Consider the following 8,523-nt stretch of genomic DNA (forward strand, 5'->3'; position numbering starts at 1 on the left):
TGGTCCTGCTTTGAGCAGGGGGTTGGACTAGATGACCTCCTGAGGTCTCTTCCAACCCTAATATTCCATGATTCTAAGGTACTCAGAACGTCACAGCTAAATACATGGTGGAACAGATTGTTTAGCATAAGTAGGTAACACACACTGTACGAGACCCTTCAAAGTGAAGAGGCCCCTTAACACCCCTACAGTCATAGGACAAAAGGGGGGCTAGTGGCTTAGATTGTTGTAATAAGCCATAAATTCAATGACTTTATTAAAATCATGATTTATAGCATCTAGCAAAGTTATGAATTTTTATCTCCCAGGCTCATCTTTTGAAAGTGTGATGTAGACTTCGAGGATGAGGACTGAGAGGTCAGATACAGAGGATCACTTTGTGAAAAGCGTTCATCCCCGGGTGAGAAGGTGTTTTTGTTTTTTATCATTTGTCTCTGAGAGTGCAGTGATTGTCTGGTTTCACACACATAGTTGTCATTGAGGCATTTAGAGCACTGGATGAGGTACACCACATGAGATAGGCATGTGTGTAGGACCCATGGATATTGAAAGGTGTGTTGTGGGGGGTGATGATCATCGAAGCAGTGGAGATACGTCTGCAGGTTACATCTATTGTTCTGGCACGGTCTGGTGCCACATTGAGGTGGTGTGCCCTGGTCTGGGGGAACTTGTTCCTGATGAAGAGCTTGGCAGACTTGGGGGTTGTTTGAAGGCCTGAAGAGGAGGTTCAGAAGGATTTTGTTCAGGAGGGGGTCCCTATCAACTATGTGTTATAATTGTTTGATGATACCCCATAATGGAGCTTAAATTCATAACTTTGCTAGACACTCAAAATCATGGTCTTAATAAAGACACTGGGTTTATGGCTTATTACAACAATCTGTAACCCACTAACCTCCCCCCTTTATTGTGGTATGACTGCAAAGGTGTTAACACTTCACTCTGAATGGTCTCTTACAATGTGTGTTAACTACTTATGCTAAACAATCTGTTCTACCTTGTATTTAGCTGTGACACTCTGAGGGCTTGTCTACACTTAAAATGCTACAGTGGCACAGCTGGATCGCTGTAGCACTTCCATGCTGACCAGGGGTTCTCCCATCGGTGTAGGTAACCCACCTACCCGAAAGGTAGTAGCTGGGTTGATGGAAGAATTCTTCTGTCGACCTAGCACTATCTACACAGGGACTTATGTCGGCTTAACTACAGCGCTTGGGGTGTTAATTTTTCATACCCGTGAGCAATGTAGTTATGCTGACCTAATTTTCTAGCATAGACCAAGCCTGAATGCCTTTCCCAGACCTGAAGAGCAATATGGAGCTCGAAAGCTTGTCTCTCTCACCACTGAAGTTGTCCCACTAAAGATATTACCTCACCCCCCTTGTCTCACAAACAAAAAAGGTCAGTCAGCTGTTACAACGCACGTTCATGCCGGGCCTGAAGGGGATGTCAAATGGTCAGAAGACAATGCTGCAGTGGGAAATGAAACGGCTAGACGTCACCCTCAAGAGGAGGGCTGCCCAGGAATTGCAGGGGTTCGTGTTACTTTAAGGCATCAGTCCCAGGCAAAGGCCATTAAAAGCATGAATGCTGGATTCTGAGGCCTTTTATTTTATTTAAAGTGAATTTTGTAAAGTAGTATTACACTAGTAGTGTTAGGGGCTGATGGGTCTCTCAGTAGAGGGATGGTTCCTGCTGGAGTCTCCCGAAAGGAGCTCAATTTTCCCATTCTGGCCATCCCCTTTTTATAATGTGATTCTGTCTATACCTACATTCTGCTCATCTTCATAAAAGTGTCAGCCTTCTTTTCTCTTATTGGTCTGTGTCCCCCGGAAACTTAGGGGGCCCCCAATTTTCTATAAGCTGTGTAAGTTCCCTTTGTTCTCATTACCATTGGTGCACAACCTGTATCCTGTGGTTTAAGACACATGTCTGAGACAGATGTGCCTTTAGAGTATTTTTATGATTGAATATTCATCTTCTGGGTAATTTTGCGCAATATTACCACTTGGTACTTCTTTTCCCATAATCTCAGTGCATTGGGTTATTTCTCGATCATTGGCTTAAGTCATCATTTCTTGTCTCCGAGGCCTAAAATAGCTAAGCAGAAGTTTTGCAGGCCTCAACCTACAGGTCTTGCGTTTCAGCTTGTCTTACTCATGTCTAATACTTGGTTCCTCTAAATACTGATCAATCTTATACTTTTGTAATCCTACAAATTAACTGTAATTAACATACAATGAATATTTGTAATATAACACACTGCTTAATCATAATACCACACAATAAATGGATAATAAACTAAAATCATTGGCTATAATTCACACATCACACACCCAGCCCTCACGCACTCACAGACTGTGCCCTCGTTGCCATCTAGGAAAGGGCACACACAGGTCAGTAGCTTTGGCACTCAGTAGAAGCAGTTGCACAGATGCTCTTTGCCTGCAGGGAGCAGCTGCCAATCCCCTCCCCAAGTGCAGCGCATTTGGGATGAGGGATGCCGTAGCAGGAAGCATTTCCACCCAGTGCGTGGGGAGTGCAGGTAATAGATCAGCTGATGAGCCGGGTCTGTTAACACCTGCAGTCTCGCACCTTCACAGCCTCAGTCATGCCCTTTGCTGCACACAGGCAGTGGGGCTCCCGGATACAGGGCTGCAGCAGTCTGCACGTGTGCACTGAATTGCAGAATCAGGACCTAATTCCAAACCCGCCCTGTAAGGTGCAGTAAGCATGAGCCACACTGTAGGGAACGGCTTAGGCCCTCAGTTTGTCCGGAAGCTAAGCATCTGCAACGTCCATCATTATTATGTGCATTCGAGTAGCACCTAATGCCCACACCGAGAGTGGGATCCCATTCCCATAGTGAGGAGGTTCTTACATCACAGCGCTCACACACTGAAAAGGCAAGCCAGCCAACGGAAGCATCATTCTCCTCGTGTTACACACGGGCAATCGGGGCCTAGCGGGATTAAGTGACTTGGGCCACATCACATCGCTAGTCTGTGGCAGAACCAGAACCAGAGCCCAGATTTCCTGGGTTGCAGCCCAGGGCTTTAACTGCACGACTCTTCTTCCTCTCTACATAGCTGAGCATGGGCTGCTTGTCTGAGGAAAGACGCCTGAACAGGACCTTAATATCTCCTGTCCAATTGGGGAAGTTTGGGAACATTCCCTGGGGCCAGGGAGAGTTTGCAGTCAAACAGCTGCAAAGGGAACAGAAGCAAGACCTGGATTTAAAATAAAAGCAGATTCCATTTCTTTCCCCCCTGCTGTGGGACATTTGCTAATTAGGCTCCAGCTGCAAGCGTGAGAAATCAAGTCACAGGCAGGAGGCAGCATGGGGAAAACCTGGTTCGTTTCTGTCAAGCAGCGTACACAGCACTGTCAGTCTGAACCACACGTCAGTCCTGCTGCTGCTGTCTGCAGCACGTGTGCTCAACAGAAGCCTTGCCCTGAACGTTGGGTGCAGCTCCAGCCGGAGATCGGGGTTAATTTACAAAGCATGAAACGTCTGAATCAGGGGGTTATGTATCGAGTGTCCGGTGATTGTTAAGAATCGGGGGTATGCTGGGATGGCCTCTCGCTCCAGCTGTATGTTGGGTCGAAGCTGGGGAGTGTGAGGTGCTTGCAGAATCTCGATGAATTTTCCCAGCAGCTTCTCAGTTACAATGGGTCATAGTTAGAAAGCGACTGTAACCCATCCTCTGAATTCTCTCTTAGTCACACACATTTAGAACAACAAACAAGCATCCTTGGCCTTAGCTCCCACTGATGTCAATGGAGGCTGTAGAGACTCAATGCCCTTGAAAAGTCAGGCTCCCAGGCTCCCTAAGTAAGAGGCCACTTTTGAACATTTGGGTCTAAATGACTTTCCCAAGATAACACAGTGATTCGGGGCAGAGCCAGGAGTAAAATCCAGGGTTTCCCTGCCTCCCTGTCTCATGCTGCCTCCAAGACACTGAAGTAGCGTGGCACACTTCAGGTGGTCTGAGTATGGGATCTAGGGCTTACAAATAGGTTTTACCCTTGCTCTCTTTATGGTTCCACGGGGAGGAGGGTCCTGACACATTTTACTGTTGTAACATGGGGTCACGGTGTGAAAAAAAGTTGAGGAGCAAACCACATTTTCTGCAAAATTGGGAGCACGTTCTCTGGAGCTCAGCTGAGCCCACTGAAAGCAGCAGCAAAAGTCCAAATGGGAGCAGGATCCAAGCTGTCACAATCCAGCGTTACTGCTTGTATAACACAGTCAAGCAGCAGCAACCTGATGGACTGAAGCGAGGGTCAACGCCTGTCTGATCCCTCATGAGTACGACTCCAAAGTGGGACATACTTGTGCTAAGGGCAAAACCAGCTTCTCTGTCAAAATGCTGCTGCATCAGTAAGGAGAGGTTACTTACTTGAGCCCTTCAAGATGTTTTGTCCCTGTGTGTGCTCCACCATGCGATGCATGCGCACCTGTGCGCTCTCAACCGGAGAAGGCAAAGCAGAGTGTGTGGGGCCGGGCCTGCACAGAGCAGCGCCTCCTGCCTCCAAGCAAGGGCATACAAGGAGTCCGGGCCTGCTGGCACTCATTTCCTCCAGTTACGAGTGTTTGTCTCTCTGCGTATTCCATTCCCCGCACTCCTTCCCCTCTGCTCCGGATCCTGTTGGATTGCGGTGTTCAGAGTGGAGGAGGGTGCGAGGAAGTTGGTAGCAGGGATGCTTGTAGTACTGCCGTTCCTATCCGCAGCTTGAGTGACAGCGGAGTGTGACGCGAACGTGTGGACAGAGCTCCAAGCTGCCGCTCTGCACATGTTCTCTAGCGGAATATCCAATAAGGATACCGTAGAGGCTACCTGTGCTCGCCTGGCGTGAGCTGTAATACCACCACGAAGCATTGCTGTTTTGTAGCATACTGATGTGCATCCTGAAACCCAATTAGAAATCCTCTGTGAGGATATGTCCTGTCCATGTGACCAACAGAGTCCGAGAGATTTTCTAATGGGTTTGAGTCTTGGCAGGCAGAACACCAGGGCACACGTGATGTCGAGGGAGTGAAGTCTCTTGGCTGTGGAAGAGGCAGGGGGTTTCGGGAAAAATACAGGTAAGTGAATCGATCGATTGATATGGAACTCGGACACAATCTTGGGGAGGAATTTGGGGTATAACCTAAGGGAGACCTTCTCCTTGTGGAATATTCTATACGGAGGGCTTAGCATCATGGCTCCTAGCACACTGACCTTGTGGCCGAAGTGATGGTCACTAAGAACACCACCTTCATAGACAGGTGGGTCATGTCACGTTGCCATAGGCTCGAAGGGCAGACCTTTGAGTGCTGATATGACAAGGTTAAGGTGCCATTGAGCTTGTAGATTTAATGACTGGTGGAAAGGTCCTGATCAAGCCCGGGCTGCGGTGGGGACGGGAGAGACGCCTCTCCCCTGGTCCCAGCTCCGGGGCTGTCTAGAATGCCTAGAACTTTAAGGAGAGGAGATAGTCTAGGATGCCCCTCTCCCGGCCCCAGCTCCGGGGCTGCGGTGGGGACAGGAGAGATGCCTCTCCCCTGACCCCAGCTCTGGAGCTGCGGGGGGAAGAGACGCCTTTCTCTCAGCTCCAGGGCTGCAACAGGGACAGAAGAGATGCCTCTCCCCTGGCCCCAGGGCTGCAGCGTGGAGAGACACCTCTCCCACAGCTCCGGGGCTGCGGCGGGGACGGGAGAGACACCTCTCCCCCTCTTTGCTTTAAAAAGTTAAGCTTTCTAAGTAACAGTCTCTAACTAGCTTCTGTCTTTTGCATGGCTTTTGTTTTACGTGTATACAATTTTGCCTAAAAGTTTAAAAGTCAAGTGATGTAAAACTTCTAAAGTATTCATAAAAATCTTGCTGTTTTAGAGTCTAATGAATGGTATTGACCTGTGGGAGGGTGGAAACAGAGGAGGAAGGTGGCTAAAAGATTTTAGTGATGAGAAATGGCTGGCATTAGCTGCTGGTTTGAATGTTGAAAATATGTAGAACTTGCAGTAAAACAACTCAAAACTCAGTAATCAAAATGTAAAAAGTCTTTATTTTTATATTGCTGTTATCAGTAAAATTAAAAGCTGTAAATCCCTTGCGTTACAATGAACGATTTCTTCACCTGTTGGCATAAAGCGCCGTTTCCCTTCACTTTTAGCCCTAGCATTTGAGGATGCACCATCATTAGAGTGTACCTGGAGAATCCAGACACCTCAGAGCAGCATTACCTAAAAAGAGACATTTTTGCAATTATAGGGGCAGGTATTAGGGTTCATAATAAATAAATATCTCAAGCAGTGCACCTTGTTATTTATCCCTTGTTTTAATGTTCTGTCTTCTTCCATACCCGTAGTAACTTTTAAAAATATATATATTATATCTAGGTTTTTTGTTTCTACTGATGGCGCACATCACCTCGGTATTGGTGCTGCACAGAACAAAATTCATTCCACATATGGATGGAAAAAATTAGAGGGAACATTGATCATGTCCCCCCCTTAATCTCTTTTCCAAACTAAACTTATCCATTTCCTTCAGCCTTTGCTCGTACAGCTGCAGTTCACCCCTTTGATCATCTTTGTTGCTTGCCTCTGGAGCCTTTCCAGTTTCTCCACATCCGTTCTGGACACAGTACTCCAGCTGAGGCCTAAGCAGAGCTGAGTACAGTGGTAAGAGATTGAAGTCCAGGACCTCCATGGTAGCATTCTCTGAAATGCTTCCAGTTCCACACGCAGGGCCAGTTAGACAGGCAGAACCGCAGGGTCTCAATGCGTGGATGAGACGATGGTGTAGGAGGAGGGGTTTAGATTGATTAGGAACTGGGTAAACTTTTCAGAAAGGGGGAGCCTATACAGGAAGGATGGGCTCCACTTAAACCAAAATGGAACCAGATTGCTGGCACTTAACATTAAAAAGGTTGTAGAGCAGTTTTTAAACTGAGAGCTGGGGGGGAAACCGATAGGTGCAGAGGAGCACGTGGTTCGGACAGAGACATCCCTTAGGGGAGGATCTATGAATGGAGATTCTCTATGTCCTATAAAGGAGAAGAGGATGGAAGATGATAAAATATGGGTAGGATCTGATGAGAAACAGTCAAATGGAAAAGAGTCCCATTCAATTGCATCATGTAATGGCACACAGCTAAAAAGTGACAAGTTTTTAAAGTGCTTATATACAAATGCTAGAAGCCTAAATAATAAGATGCATGAACTAGAGTGCCTCGTATTAAATGAGGATATTGATGTAATAGGCATCACAGAAACTTGGTGGAATGAGGATAATCGATGGGACACAGTAATACCAGGGTACCAAATATCTCGGAAGGACAGAACAGGTCGTGCTGGTGGGGGAATGGCACTATATGTGAAACAAAGCGTAGAATCAAATGAAGTAAAAATCTTAAATGAACGAACTGTACCATAGAATCTCTATGGATAGTAATTCCATGCTCTAATAATAAGAATATAGCGGTAGGGATATATTACCGACCACCTGACCAGGATGGTGATAGTGACTGTGAAATACTCAGGGAGATTAGAGAGGTTATAAAAAATAAAAAAAAATGAGGCGATTTCGACTATTCCCATATTGACTGGGTACATGTCACCTCAGGAAGGGATGCAGCAATAAAGTTTCTTGACACCTTAAATGACTGCTTCTTGAGAGAGACAATTCTTGATTTAGTCCTAAGTGGAGCACAGGATCAGGTCCAAGAGGTGAATATAGCTGGACTGCTTGGTAATAGTGACCATAATATAATTAAATTTAACATCTCTGAGTGGGGAAAACACCACAGCAGGCCAACACTGTAGCATTTAATTTCAGAAAGGGGGACTACACAAAAATGAGGAGTTTAGTGAAACAGAAATTAAAAGGTACAGCACCAAAAGTGAAATCCCTGCAAGCTGCATGGAAACTTTTTAAAGACATCATAATAGAGGCTCAATTTAAATGTATACCCTAAATTAAAAAAACATAGTAAGAGAACCAAAAAAGTGCCACCGTGGCTAAACAACAAAGTAAAAGAAGCAGTGAGAGGCAAAAAGGCATCCTTTAAAAAGTGGAAGTTAAATCCTAATGAGGAAAATAGAAAGGAGCATAAACACTGACAAGTGAAGTGTAAAACGATAATTAGGAAGCCCCCCACAAAAATTTGAAGAACAGCTAGCCAAAGACTCAAAAAGTAATAGCAAATATTTTTTTATGTACATCAGAAGCAGGAAGCCTGCTAAACAACCATTGGGGCCACTGGACGACCGAGATGCTAAAGGAGCACTCAAGGATGATAAGGCCATTGTGGAGAAACTAACTGAATTCTTTGCATCGGTCTTCACGACTGAGGATGTGAGGGAGATTCCCAAACCTGAGCCATTCTTTTTAGATGACAAATCTGAGGAACTGTCCCAGACTGAGGTGTCATTAGAGGAGGTTTGGGAACAAATTGATAAACTAAACAGGAATAAGTCACCAGGACCAGATGGTATTCACCCAAGAGTTCTGAAGGAACTCAAATGTGATCATTTAA

This window comes from Terrapene carolina, unplaced genomic scaffold, assembly GCF_002925995.2.
Source record: "Terrapene carolina triunguis isolate 2854851 unplaced genomic scaffold, T_m_triunguis-2.0 Scaffold495, whole genome shotgun sequence".
NCBI lineage: Eukaryota > Metazoa > Chordata > Testudines > Emydidae > Terrapene > Terrapene triunguis.